Source organism: Neocloeon triangulifer, unplaced genomic scaffold (assembly GCF_031216515.1).
Source record: "Neocloeon triangulifer isolate White Clay Creek 2 clone unplaced genomic scaffold, ASM3121651v1 ptg000012l, whole genome shotgun sequence".
Lineage (NCBI taxonomy): Eukaryota > Metazoa > Arthropoda > Insecta > Ephemeroptera > Baetidae > Neocloeon > Neocloeon triangulifer.
Genome location: NW_026775554.1, coordinates 15,407,221 through 15,421,615, shown reverse-complemented (window position 1 = coordinate 15,421,615; position 14,395 = coordinate 15,407,221). Strand labels below are relative to the sequence as shown.

At 35.6% G+C, this 14,395-nt stretch overlaps 1 protein-coding gene and 1 long non-coding RNA gene across 3 annotated transcripts in view; one reads left to right on the top strand and one right to left on the bottom strand.

Annotated features, from left to right (window-relative positions):
• LOC132196997 (uncharacterized) overlaps window positions 1–14,395 on the top strand; it is a 172,351-nt gene that overhangs the window by 30,976 nt on the left and 126,980 nt on the right. The gene's annotated exons all lie outside the window — the stretch shown is intronic.
• Window positions 4,355–5,789, bottom strand: LOC132197554 (uncharacterized). Its single transcript, XR_009441869.1, has 3 exons — window positions 5,572–5,789; window positions 4,822–5,502; window positions 4,355–4,757 (listed from the first exon to the last, which is right to left on the bottom strand). It is a non-coding gene; the product is annotated as an uncharacterized LOC132197554 (long non-coding RNA).

Below are 14,395 nucleotides of genomic sequence, written 5' to 3'. Positions count from 1 at the left end.
AATAACTAATAAAATCGGTGCATAAAAAATTTAAAATATTTATAAGAAATTAATTAATCTCTTAATTTGATTATATAGCATTTGCCAACAGCTTTTGTACTCTACTCAATGTCATAACATAATTTACAAATTGGTTCTGCTCACCTGAAAGGTCGCAGTAAAATTTGATGCCCCATACTTTGGTGGCTTCTGTGTTTGACCTCCTATGAGATCAGCTCTGGAAGAACATGTTAATGATATTTTGGTGAGGCAGCTTAGGAAATACGGCCTCTTCAAGTAAAAAAGCAACACTTTGGGAAGCCTGTGATGATGGGCGAGAAACGTAGTTGCTCGACAAAAGGCTTCAAAATCCGGTATTTACTTTCTTCAAATAAGAAAGAATGAAAGTGGTCGTCTTGGAGAGAATAATGATAGCTCTGCTCAGCAAAATGTATTGGGTTGGCTTCGGCGAGAGAGCTGGAAAAGTTTCCTCCTCTCGAGTGTTTCAGACTTTTGAAAGAGCTCTGCATATTATTATTGTGTCTCGTCGTGAAACTCGCGAATCATAAATAATTCCTCTGCAACCTTCGGCAGAGAAGGAAGAAAAGATAAAAAAAGAGAATGGAAATGACGGAGTGGGTTGGAAAATACACGACGTGTAAAAATTTGTGCTCTTTCCGTCTGCGAAATGAGTGCGAATGCAAGGGTTGAAATATTTCTCGGGGCTTGTTCGGGTAATGTTCTCACGACAGTTCGCTCGGTGCAAGTGCCTTGAGACGCCTGGGTGCTTTTTCTTTTTGCAAATGGAATGATGGAATTTTGTACGCACACACTCACGCAAAAGAGGCGCAACAAATTTCGACCCGCGTTTATGCGAACACCAAAAGTGGGTGCTTCTCCCTTTAGCCCGCGGGGTGGTTGCCTGCTGACGGCGATTTTTTTTCCAATTCCCCGTTGTTCGGTGGAACAAACGTGAGATAAGGAGAATTTTGTTTACACATGCCATGTTTTTGCCCCCGAACTTTTAAAATCAAACGAGATGCATTAAATATGGAACGCACAATTTTAGTTTGAATTCTTTTCATAACGAGGCATAAAAACCTAGGAAATTAAATCTTGAAAGTTATAAATACTTTTGACTTTTCATTTTGTTATTAAATCCGCGTTTCATTGAGGCAAAATTTTCCTACGGATGTTGTTTGCGTTGCTTTGGAAGAAGCGTCTTCTTATGGTCATTGTAAAGCCGATTTGACCAAAGTCTATTATTAATTAAGCGTACGCTAATTTTATTTTTGTAATAAAAAAAACGTAAATAATGTGAACTAAAATTTAAACAGTAAAATATTATAAATATTTTTGCAGCAATTATCATTTTTATATAAATCAATAAATTAATATTTTATTTAATCAAATTTTTTTTAACAGTGCAATATGTTACTATATTTTTCTTTTATTGGATCAAACCTGAAATAATAGACTAATAATATGTTTGATAAAATGCTATGAAAATATTATTTACATAGCATTCGGTTTGTTTTACCTCATCACAATTTAGATAAATTTAAATTTAGTATCAAATTAAACAATCAGTTGATACGGTATATTTTATTAATGTAATTAAACATTTCGATTCAAAAAATTTTAGTTCACTGAGTTATGAATCCTGTTTATAATGATAAAAAATAGCCGGTATTGAATGAAATCTCACTGAATTTAGCAATTAAATACCATAAACATTTGAAGCAACGCCACATGAGCGTTTTAAAATGTCTCGAACAAATTTGGAGTAATAATTTCTAATGTGAAACACACCGTGTGCGACGGTCTAATGCGAAAAATCGAGACTTGGAGCCAAAGTTTGTGCAGCATTGGCACCAATAAGAAAAGTGTTTGCCTGGCGCCATAAATCGCGTCTCCAAGTGCTCTGCAAAACTGGCCTCGGTACCATAATAAGAGAGAGCGCCATGCTGGTACACAGCAGGCAGCAGCTTAAGAGAGTGTCCACGGAGCGACCGACTTGGCCGTAAACTTTGCGTTTGATGATTCCTTCGCCGAACTTGTCCTCCCGTGCGCTCTCTTCTTAAGAAAGAGACAACTTTGCTCTTAAATTATAATTTAACCGCAGCCAACTCGCAGGCGGCATTGATCCTTGTTTGCGCGCCGGGTAATTTCGTTAATTACTCTATGCAAATTGCAAACTTGACCCTGCGAGCTGCACGAATTACAATTTGAAAGTGGGTGTGTGCTTGGCCCCGGTCTAACGTCGACTCCAAATGGCCAAAGTTGTAACACTGCAATAACCACTTGAGAATAAGTGCGCCATAGTCGCCTTGTCCGCCACCTTATCCCGCAGCGCAGCTCGCATTATTATTGCACTCTTGGACTGTTATGGCGTCTTCGTAGCCCGGACAATTTGCTTTGGAGCAAACTTTCAATCAAAACTAAATGCAAGCCTTGCAGCTTGGATTATTATAACCTGCTTCGCTAGTGGGGCAGAGTTGGAGACGTTTTGTATCAATTAAGAAAACTTTTGAAACAGTCGATCTCCGATTAACTCAATGGGGAAGGGTTAAGCGAAACAGTACCAAATGATTAATTAAGTAAATCAAATTAGACAATTTTATTGCAATCCTTCCGTTCCGTTTTGGCTGAAATTTTGAAATAACAATTTTTATAAGATTGCCACCTAAAAAGATAAATAATCTTGTATTGTGAGAATTATTGATTTAGAAATTGATTATTGTCTCACTTCTATTCACTTCTAAAGTCTTTCATTATTATTAATTATAATTATTTTTATTATTATAAAAAATAACAATATTTATTTTACAAACAGATCTGTAGTATTTGGAACAAAATATATGCCAATTCACATCATTATTATTTGTGTCTATTTTGGAATTTTACGTTTTATAATTATGTTAAACAATGTGATGTTTATTTGCTATCGGACGATATTTCACCATGTATTATGTTGTTTATTTGTGCAGTTAACGAATTTGGCAGTCGAAACTATGACTGCACAATGAAACAGAGCGAGTGAGGGCAACCAGCCGGTAGTGAAATTATCCCCGGAGGAATAAACAAACCGTTGATGAAGCTATCAAAGTTTAAATGTTATTGAGGCCGGTGATAGGTTTGCTCTGAAATAGGAGGACAATCAATTTGAATTCATCCTCCCGCAGCTCTTTAACTGGAAATGGAGTTGAAATTTTCATGAAACTTAATCATCAAAAATTAAATCTTTGACGAATTTTGACGTAATTTTATTTCAACAGATTGGCTCTCGGCTAAAGAGATGAACTGCTTAACTACTTTATCCCTCTAAATTTCATACACAAACACACTTTGAGATGTAAATTATTTGCCCAAATTCTCATCGTCATCCTCATACTCGGCAGCAAAGGAGCGCGAGCGGGAGCAGCTAACTCTGCTCTCTGCAGCGGCGAAATTAACTTATCTCGTTAGCGTTCTTAAAGTTTCTTCGCCGACGCGCATTTTTGACACATTTCATGGCATTACAAATTAGCATAAGATTAGCAAACGGCGCCCGAAACAAACGGCGAAAACTTTTAGACAGCGCCGGCAACGCCTTCGTCTCATCAGATAATTTCATTTTGGACAAAGAAGATTTGAATAATACTCTTAAGCAGCACACATCGCTCCTCCTCACTCTCGCTGCGAGTTAAGGGGTGCGCGACCTGCGAAGCTTGAATTTCGTTTTTCCGCTCGGAGGAACGGAAAGTGGATTCGAGTTGCAGGAATTTCGCCGGGACTTCCTGAAAATTTTGAGAAGCGCTTATATTCTTAATTCGATATTGCGCTGGGAGAAAAGTGGCAGATTATGTGGATCGAAATCCATCATGGTCTCGGAAAGCGTTATTTATCATGTGTTTTCGTCATTAATGATATTCTCGAGGAGACCCAATTTTTTTTGTGAGAGTGCACGTGCGAAAAAGCGCGACTGATGGAGGAGCTGGCGGGGAGTGGCGGGGTTGAAAAATGGATGGCACATTCGCAGCAAGAAACTGATTTTAAAGTATAAACCGCTAGCGTGTTGCCAAAGTTATGGAGGATTTCTGCGCACTTTCCATTTGAATTTTCGCGTGTGCGTTATTTTCGCATGTGAGTCTGCTCACACACCAAAAAATGCAAGGTGGAATTGAATAAAGTTTGTAAAAATGTGATGGAAAATATTCAGCTAAACGTTTCTAGCAATAATCAAAACCAGTAAATTTAGTGACATTTTTAAAAGAAGTTTAAGGTAAACAATGTGGTGTAGCAATTGGAAAATACTGAATAATACTGAATTAGTATTTAATACTTTATTGAGTATATTAATTTTCAATACAAATTAATATGTCTCGGTTTATTCTCTGTATTATAAACAGTTGAAATTTATGTAGCCTTTTAATGAATAATGATGAAATCAATCAAAGAAACAAAACCTTTTCCACGAAAAATGACCAGGTTTATTGAGTGAAAAATAAAATTGATGGAATTAAATAACTATTGGAACATTGTTTTGGAAGGTTATTTTTAGTAAAAACGTCTAGAAAAACTTTAGAGAGCCTTTCAGTACTTTTTCTCATGCAGCTGATTTGGTCTCCATTCACTTTTACCGTTGCTACGAGAACCCAGCTTCTTGCCGGCGCGGTAGAGATACCTTGCAAATCTCAATGCAGCTCTATCCTTGATCCTATCATTTAGCAACCTTTTAGCGGAATTCAAAAAACCAAGAAGGAAAGACTTCCAAATCGATGAATTAGTAGTTGAATCTAAAAAAAAAATTTTGTATAATTTTTTTTACCAAAGATATGTTACAAAAAGCGAAAATTTTACCCGGTGTTGGTTGCATCGTGGTCAGCTCTTCAATAGTAGGCTCCTCGTCATAGGAAGGCATTGGTTGAATGTCGTAGTCTAGCCAATTTGAAACTGTATATAATGGCTGATCCTGATCTATTTCATTTTCCTCATCTTGGGGCTCAAGATTGGCCTTTGCCATGTTAGAAGACCAGGCCAGTGATGCCACAAAGAGCAACCAAACTTTGCAGGGCAGCATGTTGCCGAGAGGAAGTTCACTTACAAAATATCTCGAGGGTGTTTGCGCGCTAGCCTTTTATAAATGCCAAGGATCACCTGACCTCTCTGACTTTCATTGCGATAAGAAACAAATCAAGTTTAAACCACATGTCATAACAAGTGCTTCCTAAAAATAGGAAATTTTATACAAAAAAAAGTGCTTAAAAATAAGTGGTTTGATTAAATCATCCTGTTTTTAAACAATCTAGACTCGCACAATATATTATTCAGAAATAGAAACGATAGCTTCATTTAAAAAAACCCCATCAATTATTTCAAAATTATTTGCTCTCCATAAAATACTTCTTACATTAAATCAACACATCACAATAAAATTAAACATTCTAAACACTTAATTTAAAATTCTTAATTTTTCACTGGTGCATCCACCACTAGACTTTTTTTCATTTCTTCACTCGTCGCCACTGTTAACGTGGTAGCCTGAAAATTCAGGAATTGAAAATATTTGTTATGAACCGATTTTTGGTGTCATTATTTATGTATTCTTACTTCATCCGTTCGTGGTTGAGGCTGACCGGCTGTCTGGGCTTCATTATTTATCACGTTTTCCTGTTGGATTTGTTTGAAAGTAGCGGCAAGACTTCGCATCCGTAAGTCTCTTCTAGCGTTGCAGATTGTCAAATCACCAAATGCGACAAAGAGAATAAACTTCTTAATTCTAGCGTCTGACATCTTACAATTAGTGAATAATGACATTGAATGAAGTAAATGTCGGCGAAATTCTAATACTTTTTAAAATAAGTGACATAATCCAACATCCTCTTTCACTTTTATCTCATACTCGAGAACCGCAATTTCCTCTAATGTAGAAATAATTCATATTTTTTTTTCTATTTTCAAAGCTTACATACGTCCGGTTGTTTATATTATTAGGTTTTCATGGGTTTCATTAATATTATTTTTTTTTTAAATATAGTATATTACGAAAAAGTAAAGGTAATAAGTTCCATTCGAATTGTTTTAATACAATGAAATTATTTTAGCAAGGGTAAAGCTTTTTTCTTCACTTCTTTGAACGCCGTCTTTATTCACTCAAATATTATTTTAATTAATAATAGTACTTTTCTTATTTTATAAATAGGATTTTTGTGTCATTTGAAGTACCTAAATGGTGCATTTGTAGCATAAAAAGTGATTTTTGTATGCTTAATTAAAAAAACATTTAAACGAAGTCACGCTTCAATATTACTACAATAAACGAAAAATATAATAATTGCAATAATATAGCTAAATATTTCTGGGTTGCATTTATTTTAATGGGATGTGTCCTGAAAAATAAAGCATAAACATATAATATAAATAGTTATGTAATTTAAAGGCCAATTAATAAGAAATATAACAGTTTTTTCTGCACTAATAAATTTAATCTTAAGTACATGACAATAAGAATGCCGTTATTACCACGGCAAAGAATACCTTAATAGTTAGTGAAGTTATTGGAAGCTTATAAACAACAACAATAATAATTATATATAAAACGTAGTGCTAAACCAATTTCCGCACGAAATCCGCTGCTTGCTCGCAATGCTGACAAATTTCAAACCTGCTTCGCGGGCAATGGTAAATAATTTCAAGATGCTTATCTGCCACCGTAAACACACGCACACACACACGCGTCAAAGTAATTATTCCGTTTTGGATTTACAAACTGCCAAGCACGCGGCAGCAAGTCAGCCAGCTGTGGCGCATTACGAATTAATTCAAAGCAGGATGAAGTTGAAACGAATTGGAAGCCAAATGGAATACAACGTACACGGCACACACGTATGTACACATCATCCTCATTCACAAATTTAATACTGCACCAACGGCCTTTTGGCTGATGCTGAATTTACAAGCAACACAAGCTGCTGAATCTCCGCTCGCTGTTTATTTAAACAATTCCACTCGCGGCAACAACTCTCACTGTTTTCTGTCGCTGATAATTTACCGCAAGGATGGAATAAATTTAATTCCGTACTTAAATTATTTCTGTTATTATCAATGGGGGATATTCACGTATGCTAATCAAATCTTCTAAGCTAACGTACTGTGTACATGATTGATAATTTTGAGTGCGAACAGACAGATTGATGATACATATCCTGTCTTCTGCTTCGAAAATGCAAAATTAATTCTATATAAATTTTTAAATTTAGAACTTGTTATAATTATTAAAATTATGGTATTATTTCACTCTTAATATAATTATACGGAATTTGAAGGCTAGTATTTGAATTTTAACAACAACTCAACTTAATTCCTCATTGGCTGGCATTTATTTATTATATTTTTTTGAATGAAAATTACCTTAATTATGTCAATTGTTTTGGATCATTGAAATTAAGCATTATTGTAAATTCTTACAATTTCTCAATCATGTAACTCTATAATATATTAAATAACATAAAAAAAATTAAAGTATTTATCTAGTAAACAAAATTTCTTTAATTTCTACATTGTCCTTTTTTTATAAATAATCTCATTAAATTTAATAACCAAAAGAAACATAAAATTTGTAATTAATATTGTTTTAACAAAATTTTAATGCTAGAACAAACTGTTTGTTAAGTAAATAGATAATAATTTACATCTTGTTTGTCTTAAAATTCAAGATTCTATAACGTGATTAAACAATTTCTGTTTTTAATTTTTAAATAATTTGTTTGTAATTGTTTCCAAAAGGAAAAGTTATAAAAAAAATAAACAAAAACAAATGCTATACAAATAATAAGGAGAGAAGGAGTCACGTTTAACGTCAATTCTATAGGCATGTGGAGGTGAGAAACTCCTTCATTAGTAAAGCAGTTAAGTGCGGCGGCACAACTTCTTAAGTCGATTAGAATCCTCCACCCCATTTTAACTCGGCTAACATACCCTCTCTTCGCACTCGCACAAAGAGAGCGTAAGGAGAGAAAGGTGTGTACGTATGTGTGTGTGTGTTTGTACATGAAATTTGTGAATGTTGTTTTGCGTTCCGAATGCTTCCAGTATTATATTTTACATAATGCACAAACACACGTTGGCTTGGCGCTGGGAAATTTAATAAGGCGCGCTCGCTCGTCTTTCCCTTGCAGCGTGCGGAAAGCTCAAAACTATAGACGAAATTTTCTCGTCTGGCTGGATGTTCACTCGCAGTCTGTGATGCTTATTTTGCTCCATATTTATATTTCATCGCGGGATGCGTGCGCGAAAGAGCACCGAGCGGACGGAGTAGACCCTCCAGAAGTAGTCCTTTTTTATAGAAATGAAACCATATTCGTCTTGCAAAGACAAGATCTTAAATAAACTGGTACTACTCCTCTCAAGACGGAATAAAGTGAAAGTAAGGAAATGAAGACATAACTGCAGAGGAGAGAGAAGTTTTTCGTCGGCTTTTTAGAGCACTCGGAACTGAAACTCTTTCCAGAAAGAAACATTCATGTACTTTGCTTAAATTTAACATACTTCTCTTTTCAAATTTTCACGCAAACATACAAATTTCAAATACCACAACCATTAAATTTATAAGTTAAATAATTATTCACATATCAAAACTGATTCTAAAAAAATATCTATATGTTTGACTAGAAAAAATTGATCAATCACACAGACAATCTTTATGTATAAGAGATTTTTCCCTTCCATGCAAAAAGTTTCAATTTTTTCGTTTTTTTTTTCTTGCTCAAATTCTTAAGCTATTGATGCTTTTTTATATTATAGTTAATGTAACTAATTTACGTAAATAATTTTTCGATTTTTTTATTTTTATTAAATACAACCCAGATCTATTAAAAAATCTCTAAAACTTTTGACTTGGATGGTTCAATCATAATGGAGAATTTGTTGAAAGCAGTTTAAAGAGCTGCTAACCAAAAATTATTTTAATTCAGATTACGCTATAAAATAATTTTAAAGTTCTAGAACTGATTGCGTTGAGTACAGTACGCTTTTGTTTTTTTCCGCTTTAATTTCCCGGCCATCCACATTTTTTTTTCAAAAGCTCGTTGAGGAAACTACGTTGGTATAGTGAGAGCGACGAGGAAATGCGCGCTGGGCTGCGGTATTGATCACACCATAAATCCAAAAGAGTGCGTGGCTTAAACAAAAATAATGACAGAAAAACGAGCTGTAAACAGAGCGGGCACGAACGCACATATTTTACCAAAAACGCTCTCTCGCACACACAAACATCACACTCGCCAGCGAATGCAGATAGTATCTAATTCATCATTTGACGGGGTTGGCAATATTAATCTGACAACGGGCTGGCCAGTTTTGGTTTTTGGACGATGGAATATTTTGACGTAGATTGGCCACCGAATTAAACGACGAATTGCACTGGAAGTTAGAACTATATTTATAATTCTCTCATATTTATTTTATGTTTAAAAAAAATTCAGTATTTATTTGAATATTTACGCGATTTTAATGAAAGCAAGATTATTTTTAATATAAACACATGGAAAAAATATATAGTTATAAATAAAAATTAATATTGTACTTTAAAAGAGACAGCTATTGATATATTTCATCTTCAGTTGGCGATACAAAAACGCTGTGCCGCTTTTATAGCAAAGATCACGTGGTAAAATTCATATGGCCCATAATTCGAATACACGACTAGGTTCTGTCGCCCCAAAACGCTTGGCTGATAGCATCTAATTCATCATTTGGCCGCTGAAAAAGGAGCACACGCGTAAAAACAAACGCCGTGTACCCCATACGAGCGCCCATTAATGTCCGTCCGTCATGACTGGTGCGGTTGTGCGCGTTGGCGTTTCATATCAATTTATGATTTGGCTTTGTTTTACGGCGCGCCTGCAGCTGACGTCGAGGAGCGAACGTCCCCACAACACCCAGACGCTGCCCACATCGAAATTTTGAGCACAAAATCAACTGCAAAAGGAGGAAAATGTTTGCTCGTTGATTTGCATTCCGTCAACAAAGGGGAAAAAAATCGTGCCTCCAGTGAGGCGATCATTGATGGAAAGTAGTGCTTTGTTTATTTTGTCTTTGAACTTTCTTTGATTCCTCGGTTCAAGTGGTGCTTTTTCATTGTAGAAAATAAGTGAAAGTTGTTTTGTAGAAAAAGTACAAGAGGAATGACAAAAAATGAGGAAAGACGAAAATAAAAGTCTTTGATGGAAAGAGAGTCAATTAAAAACTCCCAATTCCCAAGGTGCGGAATCCCGTCGAGCCCAAGGACTTTCGGCCTATTAGTTTGCTCAGTACTTTATCAAAAATTTTAGAAAAAATTGTTTATGAACAGGTTTTAGTTTACCTCAAAAAGCTGGATTTTTTAGATGAATTTCAATCCGCATATAGAAGGCTGTTTAGCACCACTTCGGCGCTGCTTAAAATTTCTGAAGACATTCGTGTTGCTCTTTTTCAGAAAAAAGTTGTTTTAATGGTATTTTTAGACTACTCTAAGGCGTTCGACACAGTTGATCATGACCTTTTGAAAAGAAAATTGTCTCAGCTTAATTTATCTCCCCCTGTAATGAAATGGTTTGCAAGTTATCTTTCAGGAAGAACTCAGGCTGTGAGAGACCAGAATGGTGGTTTCTCTAAATGGAATGAATTACATTGTGGTGTGCCACAAGGATCTGTTCTTGGCCCGCTTTTGTTTTCTCTTTATATGATTGATATTAATAGGATTTTCAAAAACAGATGCAAATATCATATTTATGCAGATGATGTTCAGTTATATATTGAGTGCGGAGTAGGTGAGCTGAACGATGCTTTTGGAATAATGAATTTAATATTACAGGATGTTTTGAAATGGTCTGAAAAACACGGGCTGCGCTTAAATCCAAGCAAGACCAAAGCTATGTTAATTCATTCGCCTCGCATGAAACAAAAAATTAATTTTAGCAACCTGCCAAAGCTGTTTTTGGGTAACTCTGAAGTCGAATTTGTTGAAACTTTTAAAAATTTGGGAGTGTTTTTTGATAATGAATTTCGTTGGGACAAACAGATTTCTTCAGTTTGCCAGAAGGTGTATGGGACATTGAACAATCTTAATAAATTTCGTGCTTTAACCCCTGAAAAAATTAGGCTACAACTTTTAAAAAGTTTAATTCTGCCCCATGTTGATTATTGCAGCATAATTTATTGCGACGTGAGAAAGGAGCGACTTAAAAGGATAGATGTGGCATTAAATAATTGTTTGAGATATGTCTATGATATAAATTTCGGTGAGCACATAACCCCTTTTTATGCTAAAGCAGGTATTTTGAAAGTTGAGGAGCGAATGAAGCTGAACACTCTGTTGATGACACACAAAATATTATATGAAAACAGCCCCCCCTATTTAAGGAAATTATTATTGCTGCGCGATGACTATCAAGTCAGAGCTGCTAGAACACACAGATTGTTTCTCCTTCCGCCTTTTGATTGCAATGATGACTCTTTCAGAATGACAAGCTATCGCCTTTGGAATGCACTGCCGCAAAGTTGGTGTTTAAATGAAAATATTAACTCTTTAAAAAATAAATTATTGCAGCAATATTTGAACCAGTATAAGCTGAATGAATGAAATCACATATTAAAAAAAAAATAAAAAATAAATAAAAAACTGAATAAGGACTGATCTGGAATAATAAAAGCTGAATTGCGAGGCTCAAATCAAAGACGAAAAAGCCTGTTTACTAAACATAATTTGAGCTGCAGTTTTTTGCCAGGAGTAAGAGCAAAAAAAGAACAAAGAAAGCGGCATTTGGAAGTATCAGGCAGTCATTTAAATGCAAGCTTTCAGCATCCAGAAAAAGAAAAAGAAAAATGTCCAAAGAACTTGACTACTGTTATTTTTCTTGTGTTTATATTTTGTAATTGAAAATTTTGTTTGAGAAATTTCGCATGTAAAACTTTGTTTGTAAAACTCTCATCTTTTCTCTCAATTGTATTGAATTTGTATAATTTTGAATGTATGAATGATGTATCCCGTTATGGGCAGCAATTGCCTTTGTGATATATCAATAAACACAATTTGCAACTAAAAACGTTCACCAGAGTGATCAAAAGCAAAATAATAATGTCATTTTTCGGCAGGGGATGCTTTTGAAGCCGCGAAGACACGCTCTTGCTTCTCAAAGTTAATTAGACAAAAGTTAATCAAAACTTGATTTGTTTTCACAAAGACTCATTTTGTCCTTATTTGCCAAAATTAAAAAAGTTTCAGCTAAAAATTGAATGAGCAGCAGAGGACTCGGTGGTGGGCGTGTTCAAGATGGAAAATCGACGCTCGCACAAAATTAATTTATGCGCCGTGACCTGCATTACTTTAATTCCGCCGGTGAGTTACGACCAGCGTCCCAGCGAATTCCCAGCAGATGCTTATTCATCATCTGTAATCCATGGCATAAATTTTAATTTTCTAATTTAAATGGCTGCACTCCTCTGACATTTCTCTCTCGGCCTCGGCGGCTGTGCTCGCCGCTGATGAATTTCATTAAAATGCTTCAAATGCCTCATCTGAGATTCCACATTAAAATAATGCGCAACGCGGCCGATGCATAATTACGGCGGCAGCTCTTTTAATTATTGCTGCAGATTGCTGCGAAGAAAAGCAAAACTTTAATTTTAAGGTTTTATGCAACTCCAGTACTGAACGCCTTTAATTTCACACATTTGCATTTAGCGGAGATTCATAATATTTCCTGCTATTTGCATTCTGAATCCTATGATGCTGCAGAGACCAGAATAAATTTAAACTTTGCGTTTTAAGTGTAAAGCAAACAGAATACATACAGTTTATACTGATGCGAGGAAGTTAGCAAGTTCCATTTTTAATTTTAAAGGAGTCTTTTTTGATTGGTAGCGTAGTTTGAAAATTTTAGACGAGTTCACAACAAGACAACACTTACGCTTTGACAAATAACTTTCAAAAAAAAAAAAATAAAAAAAAAAATAAAAAAAATGAAAATTGATCACCATAAGCTGTTGAGGGTTTTTACTAAATAAAAAGCGTAAATTGAGTTTTATTCTGACAAGTGATTTGTAATTAATCCATTTTTATTATTATAGCGAACGTTTGATTTTAATTTTACAAATTAAGTATCGGCTGCAGTAAAAGTTTTAAATGAAAGCATAATTGACGTAAATTATGTGAACTTTTGGTTCAATTGGAAAAAATAAAATAAAATAATAAAAAAAGTGTTTTAAGAACCGCAAGTTTTCTGTTTCCCTAGAGAAATGAAATAAATTATCGCTGGGATATAGTTTAAATCCAAGCAAACTTGAGCTTCCTTCTCCGAAACTTGCATTAAGTAAGCTTAATCAGTCACCATCATTTCATTCGCTTGCTAATCGTTTGCATCGACCATTAGAGTTCAATGCCAGGCTCATTAACGGAGGCAATCACTCTTCGTTTTCGTCTTTCTCTCTCTCTACGGTGTTTAAATGGGACGGATTTGCGCGTCTTTTGAGGGTTGAATCTCGGGAGCGTGCCTTCGCCGACGGCGCTCAACTCGCACACACACACAAACTGAATTAATTAGTTCGATCGACAGAGAGAAAGGAAGAGAAGGGCCAAGAGGAGTTTATCTGGCGGCATTCAGAATTCCGAAGCGCTGATTGAAATAAATGTCGACACACTCGGAGACCCGAGAGCTGTGCTGATATTTAATTAAATATTTACGCACTGCCTTCATCAATGATGCAGAGTGAGACGAGGCTCGGCTCTCTCGTCCTCTTTTCCTTTTGTCGATTTTCGCAAGACTTTCTCTCTGATGTGCGACAGGGGAGGTGCTCAACAGCTTCACTGACAGACAGACAGGATGTCAATTTTCGCCTCAAATCTGTGCTGACGGAAAAGGCCGAGAGACGTTTTCAATTTTTAATAGATGCGCACCTAAAGAGGACGGCGTCTGATTTCCACCTTGTGGGAGCGGTGATAAGAATTTATTCCAGTCGCGTAGATGCAAATTTCTTAGGGGATGCGATTTCACTTCCGCCCTCAAAGGGAATCCTGAGCTCTATGGCTGTCCGACTCGAAGGTTCTTTCAAGTTTATCTCGCCGCAAACAAACTGGATTTTCCCCAATCGATAAAAACCGAGTAAAAACTTTTCCACCTTAGGGGATTATTAGGAAACTTTTTGACACTGTGTTGCTTTCATAAAATTATTTCCAATTGCCGCACGCTTTTAATTAAATGAATTATTTTGTATCTTGGGCGGAAAGTTGCCGAGTAAATAAATTTGCATTGCTCGGCGGGTTAAACTCTTTTGCAAGGTAAATTTGCGCTTAACCGGAGACTTTTATTTAATTAAAGTTAGCTAGCTCGTAAAGTTGGCGCCGCATAAATTGCAAAAGCCGAGTTACACAGAGCGGCAAACTAGATGAAAGCTTTCT